The sequence below is a fragment of the Acipenser ruthenus genome, chromosome 17, assembly GCF_902713425.1.
Source record: "Acipenser ruthenus chromosome 17, fAciRut3.2 maternal haplotype, whole genome shotgun sequence".
Taxonomy (NCBI): Eukaryota; Metazoa; Chordata; class Actinopteri; order Acipenseriformes; family Acipenseridae; genus Acipenser; species Acipenser ruthenus.
The window spans coordinates 11,346,590-11,363,139 of record NC_081205.1 but is presented as its reverse complement, the minus strand read 5'-3'; the positions used below and the strand labels follow the sequence as shown (position 1 = coordinate 11,363,139).

At 45.4% G+C, this 16,550-nt stretch overlaps 11 non-coding genes across 11 annotated transcripts; all 11 read left to right on the top strand.

The window, feature by feature from the left end:
• Positions 1-38: 38 nt before the first annotated feature.
• On the top strand, positions 39-111 carry trnar-ccu (transfer RNA arginine (anticodon CCU)). The gene has a single exon. It is a non-coding gene; the product is annotated as a tRNA-Arg (tRNA).
• A 709-nt stretch (positions 112-820) lies between these two features.
• Positions 821-893, top strand: trnar-ucg (transfer RNA arginine (anticodon UCG)). Its single transcript has one exon. It is a non-coding gene; the product is annotated as a tRNA-Arg (tRNA).
• A 1,768-nt stretch (positions 894-2,661) lies between these two features.
• Positions 2,662-2,733, top strand: trnaq-cug (transfer RNA glutamine (anticodon CUG)). Its single transcript has one exon. It is a non-coding gene; the product is annotated as a tRNA-Gln (tRNA).
• A 336-nt stretch (positions 2,734-3,069) lies between these two features.
• Positions 3,070-3,142, top strand: trnar-ccu (transfer RNA arginine (anticodon CCU)). Its single transcript has one exon. It is a non-coding gene; the product is annotated as a tRNA-Arg (tRNA).
• A 709-nt stretch (positions 3,143-3,851) lies between these two features.
• On the top strand, positions 3,852-3,924 carry trnar-ucg (transfer RNA arginine (anticodon UCG)). The gene has a single exon. It is a non-coding gene; the product is annotated as a tRNA-Arg (tRNA).
• A 1,756-nt stretch (positions 3,925-5,680) lies between these two features.
• Positions 5,681-5,752, top strand: trnaq-cug (transfer RNA glutamine (anticodon CUG)). The gene has a single exon. It is a non-coding gene; the product is annotated as a tRNA-Gln (tRNA).
• Positions 5,753-6,088: 336 nt separating this feature from the next.
• trnar-ccu (transfer RNA arginine (anticodon CCU)) lies at positions 6,089-6,161 on the top strand. The gene has a single exon. It is a non-coding gene; the product is annotated as a tRNA-Arg (tRNA).
• Positions 6,162-6,869: 708 nt separating this feature from the next.
• On the top strand, positions 6,870-6,942 carry trnar-ucg (transfer RNA arginine (anticodon UCG)). Its single transcript has one exon. It is a non-coding gene; the product is annotated as a tRNA-Arg (tRNA).
• Positions 6,943-8,671: 1,729 nt separating this feature from the next.
• trnaq-cug (transfer RNA glutamine (anticodon CUG)) lies at positions 8,672-8,743 on the top strand. Its single transcript has one exon. It is a non-coding gene; the product is annotated as a tRNA-Gln (tRNA).
• Positions 8,744-9,080: 337 nt separating this feature from the next.
• On the top strand, positions 9,081-9,153 carry trnar-ccu (transfer RNA arginine (anticodon CCU)). Its single transcript has one exon. It is a non-coding gene; the product is annotated as a tRNA-Arg (tRNA).
• Positions 9,154-9,814: 661 nt separating this feature from the next.
• On the top strand, positions 9,815-9,887 carry trnar-ucg (transfer RNA arginine (anticodon UCG)). The gene has a single exon. It is a non-coding gene; the product is annotated as a tRNA-Arg (tRNA).
• Positions 9,888-16,550: the final 6,663 nt, after the last annotated feature.

The window sequence follows — 16,550 nt, the reverse complement described above, 5'->3', positions numbered from 1 at the left end:
GCACACAAATATGAGCAAGAACGGCGCTGTGTTTAGGAGCCCCAGTGGCCTAATGGATAAGGCACTGGACTCCTAAGCCAGGGATTGTGGGTTCGAGTCCCATCTGGGGTGTAACGTGTATGTTTTTTTTTTTTCACGACAGTTTTATAATAAACTTTCCAGACGTTTCCCCTCTCTTCAGCTATTATTCATCAAAATAAATAAACATATATTTCAACATGGTTAGCGTCAGTAACCATTTAAACACGGTGTCTGGTAAAGGCAATTTAACCTTACCACCCTAAAGTAACGTTAACCGCTATGATTAAATAGTAGTCCATTATATTAATTAATTTAACAGTATCTTATTAAACATTTGACAACTGAGCAAAAGCAGAGTGGCGCAGCGGAAGCGTGCTGGGCCCATAACCCAGAGGTCGATGGATCGAAACCCTCCTCTGCTAGATTTTTTTTGTCAGTTTGTATTTCAGCCACTTTTATATATATTTCATAATAACAATCACATACCGGTATGTATTGTTTATAAAACCATTACTTCACAGAAGCGTCAGTCAATTCCATTTGTGCCCTGAGTACGAGGGGCGGGGCATCACTCAGCAATAGGAAAATAACAGACAAGAGGCAGCGCCAATTGGGTAAGCACATAGCTTTAGGGTATGGGCGGGGCTACTGGCTGCTTTTTTAATTCCGTACCTCTTTGGGACTGTGGTAGTTCTGTACTTTTTTGCTTTGTTATGAAAAAATATTTCGTTGATACTGTAGTACAAACTACGCTAAGTATAGAGTAAAGTATTTACGTAAACGCTCTTTTTCGGTGAAAGACCGCGTGGCCTAATGGATAAGGCGTCTGACTTCGAATCAGAAGATTGAGGGTTCGAGTCCCTTCGTGGTGGGTTTTTTATTTTAGATTTTATTTATTAATTGTGTAACTTGTATTTCAGATCAAATAATACAATGTAAGTCAGTGTACATGTTTCCGCGTTTTAAAAAGTGATATAGGCTCTTTTCCTTTAGTGTGGTAAGGAAAATAATTTAACATGAATATAGAAATATGTTCTACATCAGTGTGATCTCGTTAGAAATGTACCTAATGTATAGTCCAGTATATGTCAAATGATCAATTCCTTACGTAGATTCCTTCTATAGCAGATGAATCAACTACAAGCTGTGCAGCTTCACTATTTGCTGTACGGGACGCGTCGTGTCGCAGCACTTTTGACTGCGCAAAGTGGTCACAGCTGTTGTTCACACTTTAAATACAGATTGCATTCGCAAAATTGGATACATTTACATTTAAAGTAAATGTGCTGAGTTTGTACCTCTTATCAAGAGGTTTTAAAAGCGACATCGTTGGTACATCCGTCCTCTCAACCAACAGGGAACCCGAAAGGGAGAATTTCAAACATTTGTCGCACTGAGACCCTCGACTCTGACCAGAAATGATGTCGGAGTCTGAAGTCTGTACGGTAAAGTTTTGTACTCTAAAGTAACATTTAAACTTGCCAGCAGTCAAAAGCAAGTCTTTATATTATTGGTTCTGGTGTACTATTTAAAAGCTCTTGTGTATGTTGATGTAGCTAAACCTGCATTTGGACAACTTTCCGTGAATTCTTGTTTTCTTGCCGCACCTTGCCAGTAAAACGAACTAAAAAGTACTGCATCAAAATCATAGCCTTATAACAAACTAATTAGACCAATGTCTGATTTTATTCATGTTTTCATCGTATAGCACAGATTCATAGAGGTGTTTTTTGTTAAGCTTTCATTTCAGTTAGAAGTTAAAATATTTACCCTTTACACACCAGCTGTTAGTTAACTTTCACATTTCTTCAATGTTATTAGCAGTCAGCTCCAGTGAATATGTAATCTTAGTATTGATGTTACCTGAGAAATAATCTTTTGTCGCACATCTTCAGGAATCCAATCAGCTGTTTGTATGTGGAACCGGACTTCAGCTTGTGTGTTTACTAGAACAAAATGTGAAAAATGTACTATAACACAACAGTAGCTGACTCTCTGTAACCTGTGATGTTGTTGCCTGTCTAGTTAACTCTGTGGAGAATGCTTCCCCAAAACAGTGCTCCTGATCACCCTGTACATTAAACATGCTTGTGAATATTTTAACAAAGACTTCCATTTCCATACCTTTATTAACATTCTGGCCTCCAGGGCCACTGCTTCGACAGTAGCTAATGGTGAGGCGATCTACACAAAAACAAAAGGTGCACGTCAGTAAACATGCTTCACAATAACATGCTTTATAAAAAGTAGTAATTCAATGCAACACTATTATGTCATAGCAGTGAAGGATGGGGGATTGTAATACAGTCTGAACGAAGACAAGCTTTTCCAAACTAGTCTGGACTTATTACAGTTTTTAAAGCTCTGGATTCCCGGATCCAAGTCATTGTAAACATATTCGGCTGCTTTCACAGCCCGATTAAAACCAATCTTGGACTGTGTAATGTTACCCTGGGTAAGGTAGTCCAAGATTAGTGCCAATTAAAACAATCGCAGTAGAAACGCTTACACACACAACAACAACAACAAAGAAAGAAAAAAAAAAAAAAAAAAAAAAAAAAAAAAAAAAAAAAAAAAAAAAAAGAGAATAATAATAAAATGATGTATTTATTACAGTTACGTGGCCAAGGCGTAAATATGAGTTCCATGGTGTAATGGTTAGCACTCTGGACTCTGAATCCAGCGATCCGAGTTCAAATCTCGGTGGGACCTTCGTTTTAGTGCATTATTATTCTTAAGTTATTAAAAAGTGTTTCGTCGAACTGACGTTTCTTTCATAATAAATGCTGAGAAATTCACTGCAAAGTTGTGGGATGGCACCTTTTAGCCATAAAATCTAAAGTATAAAACCCTCAGAAATACTTTTATTTGCTTTTGTCTGCTTTTGCAACCTGTACTGAAAAATCCGAGGTGACCGTAAAAAGCTTGCAGAGTACAGTACAGGTAAAAAGGTAAAGCGTTAATAATTTTTTTTTGGGTTACCTTCCATTCTGTATTTAGCGATAGTCAGGCACACAAATATGAGCAAGAACGGCGCTGTCTTTAGGAGCCCCAGTGGCCTAATGGATAAGGCACTGGACTCCTAAGCCAGGGATTGTGGGTTCGAGTCCCATCTGGGGTGTAACGTGTATGTTTTTTTTTTTTCACGACAGTTTTATAATAAACTTTCCAGACGTTTCCCCTCTCTTCAGCTATTATTCATCAAAATAAATAAACATATATTTCAACATGGTTAGCGTCAGTAACCATTTAAACACGGTGTCTGGTAAAGGCAATTTAACCTTACCACCCTAAAGTAACGTTAACCGCTATGATTAAATAGTAGTCCATTATATTAATTAATTTAACAGTATCTTATTAAACATTTGACAACTGAGCAAAAGCAGAGTGGCGCAGCGGAAGCGTGCTGGGCCCATAACCCAGAGGTCGATGGATCGAAACCCTCCTCTGCTAGATTTTTTTTGTCAGTTTGTATTTCAGCCACTTTTATATATATTTCATAATAACAATCACATACCGGTATGTATTGTTTATAAAACCATTACTTCACAGAAGCGTCAGTCAATTCCATTTGTGCCCTGAGTACGAGGGGCGGGGCATCACTCAGCAATAGGAAAATAACAGACAAGAGGCAGCGCCAATTGGGTAAGCACATAGCTTTAGGGTATGGGCGGGGCTACTGGCTGCTTTTTTAATTCCGTACCTCTTTGGGACTGTGGTAGTTCTGTACTTTTTTGCTTTGTTATGAAAAAATATTTCGTTGATACTGTAGTACAAACTACGCTAAGTATAGAGTAAAGTATTTACGTAAACGCTCTTTTTCGGTGAAAGACCGCGTGGCCTAATGGATAAGGCGTCTGACTTCGAATCAGAAGATTGAGGGTTCGAGTCCCTTCGTGGTGGGTTTTTTATTTTAGATTTTATTTATTAATTGTGTAACTTGTATTTCAGATCAAATAATACAATGTAAGTCAGTGTACATGTTTCCGCGTTTTAAAAAGTGATATAGGCTCTTTTCCTTTAGTGTGGTAAGGAAAATAATTTAACATGAATATAGAAATATGTTCTACATCAGTGTGATCTCGTTAGAAATGTACCTAATGTATAGTCCAGTATATGTCAAATGATCAATTCCTTACGTAGATTCCTTCTATAGCAGATGAATCAACTACAAGCTGTGCAGCTTCACTATTTGCTGTACGGGACGCGTCGTGTCGCAGCACTTTTGACTGCGCAAAGTGGTCACAGCTGTTGTTCACACTTTAAATACAGATTGCATTCGCAAAATTGGATACATTTACATTTAAAGTAAATGTGCTGAGTTTGTACCTCTTATCAAGAGGTTTTAAAAGCGACATCGTTGGTACATCCGTCCTCTCAACCAACAGGGAACCCGAAAGGGAGAATTTCAAACATTTGTCGCACTGAGACCCTCGACTCTGACCAGAAATGATGTCGGAGTCTGAAGTCTGTACGGTAAAGTTTTGTACTCTAAAGTAACATTTAAACTTGCCAGCAGTCAAAAGCAAGTCTTTATATTATTGGTTCTGGTGTACTATTTAAAAGCTCTTGTGTATGTTGATGTAGCTAAACCTGCATTTGGACAACTTTCCGTGAATTCTTGTTTTCTTGCCGCACCTTGCCAGTAAAACGAACTAAAAAGTACTGCATCAAAATCATAGCCTTATAACAAACTAATTAGACCAATGTCTGATTTTATTCATGTTTTCATCGTATAGCACAGATTCATAGAGGTGTTTTTTGTTAAGCTTTCATTTCAGTTAGAAGTTAAAATATTTACCCTTTACACACCAGCTGTTAGTTAACTTTCACATTTCTTCAATGTTATTAGCAGTCAGCTCCAGTGAATATGTAATCTTAGTATTGATGTTACCTGAGAAATAATCTTTTGTCGCACATCTTCAGGAATCCAATCAGCTGTTTGTATGTGGAACCGGACTTCAGCTTGTGTGTTTACTAGAACAAAATGTGAAAAATGTACTATAACACAACAGTAGCTGACTCTCTGTAACCTGTGATGTTGTTGCCTGTCTAGTTAACTCTGTGGAGAATGCTTCCCCAAAACAGTGCTCCTGATCACCCTGTACATTAAACATGCTTGTGAATATTTTAACAAAGACTTCCATTTCCATACCTTTATTAACATTCTGGCCTCCAGGGCCACTGCTTCGACAGTAGCTAATGGTGAGGCGATCTACACAAAAACAAAAGGTGCACGTCAGTAAACATGCTTCACAATAACATGCTTTATAAAAAGTAGTAATTCAATGCAACACTATTATGTCATAGCAGTGAAGGATGGGGGATTGTAATACAGTCTGAACGAAGACAAGCTTTTCCAAACTAGTCTGGACTTATTACAGTTTTTAAAGCTCTGGATTCCCGGATCCAAGTCATTGTAAACATATTCGGCTGCTTTCACAGCCCGATTAAAACCAATCTTGGACTGTGTAATGTTACCCTGGGTAAGGTAGTCCAAGATTAGTGCCAATTAAAACAATCGCAGTAGAAACGCTTACACACACAACAACAACAACAAAGAAAGAAAAAAAAAAAAAAAAAAAAAAAAAAAAAAAAAAAAGAGAATAATAATAAAATGATGTATTTATTACAGTTACGTGGCCAAGGCGTACATATGAGTTCCATGGTGTAATGGTTAGCACTCTGGACTCTGAATCCAGCGATCCGAGTTCAAATCTCGGTGGGACCTTCGTTTTAGTGCATTATTATTCTTAAGTTATTAAAAAGTGTTTCGTCGAACTGACGTTTCTTTCATAATAAATGCTGCGAAATTCACTGCAAAGTTGTGGGATGGCACCTTTTAGCCATAAAATCTAAAGTATAAAACCCTCAGAAATACTTTTATTTGCTTTTGTCTGCTTTTGCAACCTGTACTGAAAAATCCGAGGTGACCGTAAAAAGCTTGCAGAGTACAGTACAGGTAAAAAGGTAAAGCGTTAATAATTTTTTTTTGGGTTACCTTCCATTCTGTATTTAGCGATAGTCAGGCACACAAATATGAGCAAGAACGGCGTTGTCTTTAGGAGCCCCAGTGGCCTAATGGATAAGGCACTGGCCTCCTAAGCCAGGGATTGTGGGTTCGAGTCCCATCTGGGGTGTAACGTGTATGTTTTTTTTTTCTCACGACAGTTTTATAATAAACTTTCCAGACGTTTCTCCTCTCTTCAGCTATTATTCATCAAAATAAATAAACATATATTTCAACATGGTTAGCGTCAGTAACCATTTAAACACGGTGTCTGGTAAAGGCAATTTAACCTTACCACCCTAAAGTAACGTTAACAGCTATGATTAAATAGTAGTCCATTATATTAATTAATTTAACAGTATCTTATTAAACATTTGACAACTGAGCAAAAGCAGAGTGGCGCAGCGGAAGCGTGCTGGGCCCATAACCCAGAGGTCGATGGATCGAAACCATCCTCTGCTAGATTTTTTTGTCAATTTGTATTTCAGCCGCTTTTATATATATTTCATATTAACAATCACATACCGGTATGTATTGTTTATAAAACCATTACTTCACAGAAGCGTCAGTCAATTCCATTTGTGCCCTGAGTACGAGGGGCGGGGCATCACTCAGCAATAGGAAAATAACAGACAAGAGGCAGCGCCAATTGGGTAAGCACATAGCTTTAGGGTATGGGCGGGGCAACTGGCTGCTTTTTTAATTCCGTACCTCTTTGGGACTGTGGTAGTTCTGTACTTGTTTGCTTTGTTATGAAAAAATATTTCGTTGATACTGTAGTACAAACTACGCTAATTATAGATTAAAGTATTTACGTAAACGCTCTCTTTCGGTGAAAGACCGCGTGGCCTAATGGATAAGGCGTCTGACTTCGAATCAGAAGATTGAGGGTTCGAGTCCCTTCGTGGTCGGTTTTTTATTTTAGATTTTATTTATTAATTGTGTAACTTGTATTTCAGATCAAATAATACAATGTAAGTCAGTGTACATGTTTCCGCGTTTTAAAAGTGATATAGGCTCTTTTCCTTTAGTGTGGTAAGGAAAATAATTTAACATAAATATAGAAATATGTTCTACATCAGTGTGATCTCGTTAGAAATGTACCTAATGTATAGTCCAGTATATGTCAAATGATCAATTCCTTACGTAGATTCCTTCTATAGCAGATGAATCAACTACAAGCTGTGCAGCTTCACTATTTGCTGTACGGGACGCGTCGTGTCGCAGCACTTTTGACTGCGCAAAGTGGTCACAGCTGTTGCTCACACTTTAAATACAGATTGCATTCGCAAAATTGGATACATTTACATTTAAAGTAAATGTGCTGAGTTTGTACCTCTTATCAAGAGGTTTTAAAAGCGACATCGTTGGTACATCCGTCCTCTCAACCAACAGGGAACCCGAAAGGGAGAATTTCAAACATTTGTCGCACTGAGACCCTCGACTCTGACCAGAAATGATGTCGGAGTCTGAAGTCTGTACGGTAAAGTTTTGTACTCTAAAGTAACATTTAAACTTGCCAGCAGTCAAAAGCAAGTCTTTATATTATTGGTTCTGGTGTACTATTTAAAAGCTCTTGTGTATGTTGATGTAGCTAAACCTGCATTTGGACAACTTTCCGTGAATTCTTGTTTTTTTGCCGCACCTTGCCAGTAAAACGAACTAAAAAGTACTGCATCAAAATCATAGCCTTATAACAAACTAATTAGACCAATGTCTGATTTTATTCATGTTTTCATCGTATAGCACAGATTCATAGAGGTGTTTTTTGTTAAGCTTTCATTTCAGTTAGAAGTTAAAATATTTACCCTTTACACACCAGCTGTTAGTTAACTTTCACATTTCTTCAATGTTATTAGCAGTCAGCTCCAGTGAATATGTAATCTTAGTATTGATGTTACCTGAGAAAGAATCTTTTGTCGCACATCTTCAGGAATCCAATCAGCTGTTTGTATGTGGAACCGGACTTCAGCTTGTGTGTTTACTAGAACAAAATGTGAAAAATGTACTATAACACAACAGTAGCTGACTCTCTGTAACCTGTGATGTTGTTGCCTGTCTAGTTAACTCTGTGGAGAATGCTTCCCCAAAACAGTGCTCCTGATCACCCTGTACATTAAACATGCTTGTGAATATTTTAACAAAGACTTCCATTTCCATACCTTTATTAACATTCTGGCCTCCAGGGCCACTGCTTCGACAGTAGCTAATGGTGAGGCGATCTACACAAAAACAAAAGGTGCACGTCAGTAAACATGCTTCACAATAACATGCTTTATAAAAAGTAGTAATTCAATGCAACACTATTATGTCATAGCAGTGAAGGATGGGGGATTGTGATACAGTCTGAACGAAGACAAGCTTTTCCAAACTAGTCTGGACTTATTACAGTTTTTAAAGCTCTGGATTCCCGGATCCAAGTCATTGTAAACATATTCGGCTGCTTTCACAGCCCGATTAAAACCAATCTTGGACTGTGTAATGTTACCCTGGGTAAGGTAGTCCAAGATTAGTGCTAATTAAAACAATCGCAGTAGAAACGCTTACACACAAAAGAAAAAAAAACAAAACAAAAAAAAAAAAGAGAATAATAATAAAATGATGTATTTATTACAGTTACGTGGCCAAGGCGTAAATATGGGTTCCATGGTGTAATGGTTAGCACTCTGGACTCTGAATGCAGCAATCCGAGTTCAAATCTCGGTGGGACCTTCGTTTTAGTGCATTATTATTCTTAAGTTATTAAAAAGTGTTTCGTCGAACTGACGTTTCTATCATAATAAATGCTGAGAAATTCACTGCAAAGTTGTGGGATGGCACCTTTTAGCCAATAAAATCTAAAGTATAAAACCCTCAGAAATACTTTTATTTGCTTTTGTCTGCTTTTGCAACCTGTACTGAAAAATCCGAGGTGACCGTAAAAAGCTTGCAGAGTACAGTACAGGTAAAAAGGTAAAGCGTTAATAATTTTTTTTTGGGTTACCTTCCATTCTGTATTTAGCGATAGTCAGGCACACAAATATGAGCAAGAACGGCATTTTCTTTAGGAGCCCCAGTGGCCTAATGGATAAGGCACTGGCCTCCTAAGCCAGGGATTGTGGGTTCGAGTCCCATCTGGGGTGTAACGTGTATGTTTTTTTTTCTCACGACTGTTTTATAATAAATATTATTATATTTCAACATGGTTAGCGTCAGTAACCATTTAAACACGGTGTCTGGTAAAGGCAATTTAACCTTACCACCCTAAAGTAACGTTAACCGCTATGATTAAATAGTAGTCCATTATATTAATTAATTTAACAGTATCTTATTAAACATTTGACAACTGAGCAAAAGCAGAGTGGCGCAGCGGAAGCGTGCTGGGCCCATAACCCAGAGGTCGATGGATCGAAACCATCCTCTGCTAGATTTTTTTTGTCAATTTGTATTTCAGCCGCTTTTATATATATTTCATATTAACAATCACATACCGGTATGTATTGTTTATAAAACCATTACTTCACAGAAGCGTCAGTCAATTCCATTTGTGCCCTGAGTACGAGGGGCGGGGCATCACTCAGCAATAGGAAAATAACAGACAAGAGGCAGCGCCAATTGGGTAAGCACATAGCTTTAGGGTATGGGCGGGACAACTGGCTGCTTTTTTAATTTCGTACCTCTTTGGGACTGTGGTAGTTCTGTACTTGTTTGCTTTGTTATGAAAAAATATTTCGTTGATACTGTAGTACAAAGTACGCTAATTATAAATTAAAGTATTTACGTAAACGCTCTCTTTCGGTGAAAGACCGCGTGGCCTAATGGATAAGGCGTCTGACTTCGAATCAGAAGATTGAGGGTTCGAGTCCCTTCGTGGCCGGTTTTTTATTTTAGATTTTATTTATTAATTGTGTAACTTGTATTTCAGATCAAATAATACAATGTTTCCGCGTTTTAAAAAGTGATATAGGCTCTTTTCCTTTAGTGTGGTAAGGAAAATAATTTAACATAAATATAGAAATATGTTCTACATCAGTGTGATCTCGTTAGAAATGTACCTAATGTATAGTCCAGTATATGTCAAATGATCAATTCCTTACGTAGATTCCTTCTATAGCAGATGAATCAACTACAAGCAGTGCAGCTTCACTATTTGCTGTACGGGACGCGTCGTGTCGCAGCACTTTTGACTGCGCAAAGTGGTCACAGCTGTTGTTCACACTTTAAATACAGATTGCATTCGCAAAATTGGATACATTTACATTTAAAGTAAATGTGCTGAGTTTGTACCTCTTATCAAGAGGTTTTAAAAGCGACATCGTTGGTACATCCGTCCTCTCAACCAACAGGGAACCCGAAAGGGAGAATTTCAAACATTTGTCGCACTGAGACCCTCGACTCTGACCAGAAATGATGTCGGAGTCTGAAGTCTGTACGGTAAAGTTTTGTATTCTTGTAATATTTTAACAAAGACTTCCATTTCCATACCTTTATTAACATTCTGGCCTCCAGGGCCACTGCTTCGACAGTAGGAATTGATTACACCATGGAACCCATATTTATGCCTTGGCCACGTAACTGTAATAAATACATCATTTTATTATTATTATTCTCTTTTTTTTTTTTTTTTTTTTTTGTGTGTGTAAGCGTTTCTACTGCGATTGTTTTAATTAGCACTAATCTTGGACTACCTTACCCAGGGTAACATTACACAGTCCAAGATTGGTTTTAATCGGGCTGTGAAAGCAGCCGAATATGTTTACAATGACTTGGATCCGGGAATCCAGAGCTTTAAAAACTGTAATAAGTCCAAACTAGTTTGGAAAAGCTTGTCTTCGTTCAGACTGTATCACAATCCCCCATCCTTCACTGCTATGACATAATAGTGTTGCATTGAATTACTACTTTTTATAAAGCATGTTATTGTGAAGCATGTTTACTGACGTGCACCTTTTGTTTTTGTGTAGATCGCCTCACCATTAGCTACTGTCGAAGCAGTGGCCCTGGAGGCCAGAATGTTAATAAAGGTATGGAAATGGAAGTCTTTGTTAAAATATTCACAAGCATGTTTAATGTACAGGGTGATCAGGAGCACTGTTGTGGGGAAGCATTCTCCACAGAGTTAACTAGACAGGCAACAACATCACAGGTTACAGAGAGTCAGCTACTGTTGTGTTATAGTACATTTTTCACATTTTGTTCTAGTAAACACACAAGCTGAAGTCCGGTTCCACATACAAACAGCTGATTGGATTCCTGAAGATGTGCGACAAAAGATTATTTCTCAGGTAACATCAATACTAAGATTACATATTCACTGGAGCTGACTGCTAATAACATTGAAGAAATGTGAAAGTTAACTAACAGCTGGTGTGTAAAGGGTAAATATTTTAACTTCTAACTGAAATGAAAGCTTAACAAAAAACACCTCTATGAATCTGTGCTATACGATGAAAACATGAATAAAATCAGACATTGGTCTAATTAGTTTGTTATAAGGCTATGATTTTGATGCAGTACTTTTTAGTTCGTTTTACTGGCAAGGTGCGGCAAAAAAAAACAAGAATTCACGGAAAGTTGTCCAAATGTAGGTTTAGCTACATCAACATACACAAGAGCTTTTAAATAGTACACCAGAACCAATAATATTGTAGCGTTCTGTGCTATGGGGATGAGACAGACTCGGGAGAGACCAGATGAGGTTCCACGTACTTTTATTTTTTTAATTTCTTTAATAACACAACGAAACCCTGTTTGGGCCGGGGTTCACGCCAAAATAACAAATAGCTGTCTCTCTCTCTTTTACACCGCAGACTCACCGACAAGCACTCTCTCAGCCGGTCCTCTCTCTCTCGTAATCGCTCTCCAGTCAGACATTCACACGCATTCTCCCGCTCGCGGCTTCCCCCCCCTCCTACTTATAGCCTCTGGGGGAACCGCCCACTGCACACACACGCATGCACTCACGCAGACACACACCAACGGCGTGCCCCGTACCCTCACAATACATGGAACCTTAAACAGGACGTAACAAACAAGACAAACACAATGTCCAGGATGCTGCCATCGCCAGGGTCGTTACACAGCCCCCCCCTTAGACCCTCGTCCCCGAGGGAAGAACAAAGTCTCGAAAACGACCCGGGAGGCGAAGCTGTCTTTGCGGGCGGGAGCCCTGCGTGGAGGACGGGCTCCTGTCAGCCACAGGGGACAGGGAAACTGAACCGTCGGGGGAGGAACCCTCAGTCCTGGGGGTGGGGGGACTGTTAGGGCGGGGTGGATCAGGAGGGGGCAGGAGAGGACTGTCAGGAGCTGCTGGGTCGGATGGTGCTGGGTGTTGTCCCAGGTAGGGGGCCAGCCGATCCCGGTGTAGCACTACCTTGCGTCCTCTGTGAGGTAGCTGCACCCGGTAGGCCACGTCCCCGATCCTCTCCAGGACATGGCAAGGACCAAGCCAGTGGCTGTCCAATTTGGGGCAACGGCCCCGCTGTCTCTTGGGGCTGAAGACCCACACGAGCTCCCCGGCGGTGAAGTGGCGCCCCCGTACTCGGAGGTCATAGTTCCGCTTCTGCCGTACCCCAGCAGCCTGCAACTGGTCCCTGGCGAAGCTGTGGGCTGATTCCAGTCGGTCCTGTAGTCTCCTGGCATACTCAGGGCCCGGGGGTACACTGGGGGCATCTGGGGGACGACCAAACGCTAGCTCCGCAGGAGTGCGCAGCTCACGCCCCAGCATGAGCAGGGCAGGGGTGCAGGCGGTGGAATCCTGGACAGCAGAGCGGCAGGCCAACAGCACGACAGGCAGGTGGGTGTCCCAGTCCCGCTGGTGGGTGGCGGTGGTGACAGCCAGCTGTACGGCCAGCGTGCGGTTGAACCTCTCCACCAGTCCGTCGCTCTGAGGGTGCAGAGGGGTGGTCCGCGTCTTCTTGATGCCCAGGCGCCGGCACATCCCGGCAAAGACCCGGGACTCAAAGTTGCGCCCTTGGTCGGAATGCAACTCTTGAGGGACCCCGAACCGGCTGAAGAACCCCTCCAGCAGTGCTTCAGCGACCGTCTCTGCCTCCTGGTCTGGCAAAGCGTACGCCTCTGGCCACTTAGTGAAGTAATCGAGGGCCACCAGAACGAACCGGTTCCCCCTCTCTGAGCGTGGAAAGGGGCCTAGTACGTCCACGGCAACCCTCTCCATAGGCCCCCCGACCTGGTACTGCTGGAGTGGGGCGTGCGACCGGCCCTGGGGTCCTTTCCGGGCAGTGCAGATGTCACAGCGTCGGCAGTGGTCCTCCACGTCTCGCCTGCACTGCCCCCAGTAGAACGACTGGCGGAGCCGCCTCAGGGTCTTCGTCACTCCAAAATGACCAGTGCCTGGGGTCCCATGATGGGCCTCTAGCACCTCCTGGCGCATCGCCCCCGGGACAACCACCTGCCACCTCACCTCCCCCGTGGCGGGCACCTTCCACTGCCGCTGAAGGACTCTGTCACGCAAGGCCAACCCGCTCCACTGAGCCCACAGCCCCCGAGTGGCGGTGGAAAAAGGGGCCACCTCCTCCCAGGGAGGCCTTCGCTGCTCCTCTAGCCAATGTAGTATGGGGCGGAGGTCCGGGTCTCGGTCCTGATGGGCTCTCCAATCCACCCTCTCAGCCGATACTGCCACCCGGCATTGCTCTTCCCCCCGGCGGGACAGCTCTGCTTCCCTCTCCTCCTTTCTGCTGCAATGGGCGCATCCCTCCCGGGCACAGGGACGACGGGACAGCGCGTCCGCATTGGCGTGCTTCTCACCAGCCCGGTGTTGGATCCGGTACTGAAACGCCTGGAGCTGCTCGATCCAACGGGCGACCTGTCCCTCCGGCTCCCGGAACGTCAGGAGCCACTGCAGGGCAGCGTGGTCTGTGCGAATGGTGAAGGGGAGCCCGCAGAGATAGTGGCGGAAGTGGCGGACCCCCTCCACCACCGCAAGCAGCTCCCGTCGGGTGACGCAATACCGGCGCTCTGCCTTGCTGAGCGACCGGCTAAAATACGCCACCACATGCTCCCCTTCTGGACCCGGCTGGGATAAGACAGCCCCGATCCCCTCGTTGCTTGCATCCGTGTCCAGCAGGAAGGGAGAACGGACATCCGGGGGAGCCAGCACCGGGGACTGGCACAGCGCATGTTGCAGGGAGGCGAACGCCTCCTGGCACGCCGGGGTCCACTCAAAGGGCTCGTCTTTCCTCAGGAGGCGGTGCAGGGGGGCAGCGATGGTGGCAAAGCCCTGCACAAACCTGCGGTAGTAGGACGCAAGCCCTAGGAAGCTTCTAACCTGCCGGGGATTGACGGGAATAGGCCAGTCCCTCACTGCGGTGACCTTGTCCACCTCTGTCTGGATCCCCTCTGCTCCCACTCGGTGCCCGAGGAACGAGACCTCCTGGCGCATCAGCTGGCACTTTTCAGAGTGCAGTTTTAGCCCCGCTTTCCTCACTCGCCGGAGCACCTCATGCAGGGAGGCCAGGGCGTCCTGGAAGGTCCCTCCATGGACTAGCAGGTCATCCAGGTAGACCAGGCACTCCGAGGGGGGTACTCCGGCCAGCACCTTTTCCATGAGCCGCTCGAACGTTGCGGGGGCGTTGCAAAGTCCGAACGGCATCACAGTAAACTGCCACAGACCCCGTCCAGTGGAGAAGGCAGTCTTCGGCCGTGCAGAGGGATCCAGCGCAACCTGCCAGTAGCCGCTGCGGAGGTCCAGCGAAGAGAACCAACTAGAGCCGGCCACCAAGTCCAGGGACTCATCGATGCGGGGAAGGGGGTAGGAGTCCTTCTCCGTCACATCGTTCACTCGCCGGTAATCGACGCAGAAGCGCCACTTGCCGTCCTTCTTCCGCACCATGACTACCGGCGAGGTCCAGGGGCTGTCGGACGGCTCAATGATCCCCGCTGCCTTCATCTCCTCCAGCACCTGCTCTGTGGCTTCCTGGAGGGCGAGTGGTTGGCGACGAGGGCGCTGCTTAATGGGGCGGGCGGCTCCCGTCTCGATCTGGTGCTGCACCAGGTGTGTCCGCCCCACGTCATCCGAGGCGGTAGCGAAACTGTGGCGATACTCATACACCAGTTCCCACAGCTGGCGACGCTCTTCTGTGCAAAGCCCTTCGCAGCTCCTGAGCCAAACTGCATGCACTGCGCTGAGAGCTGGGTCTTCAGGGGAGACTGGTGGCGGAGGGGAGATTGCTGGGGACGCTGAATTACTCCTGACAGTAGGGCGTGGCATGGCGGTATCCTCCCGCAGCCCTTGGGTAGCGGTTGGCGGCGCCGGGCAGGGTGGCGGGGCTGCCTGGGGGAGAGCTGCATTCCCCTGGGCCACGCTAGAACTGCAGGAGGGCGGCTGTACATGCTGGCGAGCATTGCGGCCTGAGAGTGGCCGTGTTGGCTGGCGAGCGTTGCGGCCTGAGGGTGGCCATGTTGGCTGGCGAGCGCTGGCACCTGAAGGCGGCTGTGCAAGCAGTAGCTCCTTCCGGAGTGGGGGCCGTCGAGACGCTGTATTGTCCCTGATGAGACTGGCGCATGATGGAGCCCGGGGGTGTGCTGAGGTCTCCCGTCTCATGGCGGCGGTCCGTTGTGTCCTCGGCAGATCCCGAAACTGTCGTGCGAAGGGGTCCCGACTCCGACCCAGCGGTCCAAGGGGTGAGGCTAAAGCTAAAGCCGGGCTCCCCTGTATGTGCAGTGTCCCGGTCCGGAGGTTTAGCTGTCCGCCTGTGTAGCGCAGGAAGTCCAGGCCCAGTATGCAGGGGTCCTGTACAGCTGCTACCCAGACAGGGTGGTGTACTGTCCGTCCAGCCACTTCAATAGCAAGGTTGCCCTTTCCTTGCATGGGGGCTAGCTCTCCAGTCACAGTGCGCAACTGCACGGTGGTGGGCTCCAGCCGGACCCCTGCAGGGAGCACATCGGGGCGGATGAGAGTCACCGTGGAGCCAGTGTCTACGAGAGCAGTGCACGGGACCCCCTCAATGCGGACGGGGACATGGCAGAAGTCCCCGGCAGTGGTCCTTCCTACCGCTATAGCTGGCTGGCACTGTCTGTGGTCGGCTGTTTCCGTGAGGGGTGACGCCCTGCTCTGTCGGCTACACGGGTTAGTACTGGTGGCGGCCGCTGCAGCTGGGTGGTCCGCGATTAATGGGACTGGACTGGGGGCACGCGTCGTCCCGTCTATGCGGGCCCCTTGGCGTTTCCCTGCGGTTGCTGTGTCAGGTGTGGTGGTGGTGCAGCAGCTGCTGCTGGGCAGTGGCGCCGTAGGTGGCCAGGCTGTCCACAGCCCCAGCACAGCTGTGGGGGGGTCTCAGGAGTCCGAGCTGGCTGGGTGACCGCCGCCCTGATGAGGGTGGTAAGCTCCGGGGGCCAGGTGGGGTCAATGGTGCGGTACGGGGCCTCCTCTTCTTCTGCTTGGGCCATGCGAGCTCTAGGTGGTGTGTGGTCAGGCCGCCTCTTCTGCTGACCACTCTCGCTCCCAGGGGCATGGTCCCGCTCCCCCTCCTCGAGCACCGCCTCGACTCGTTCGGCGTGAGCCACGGCAAGCTCTAGGTTG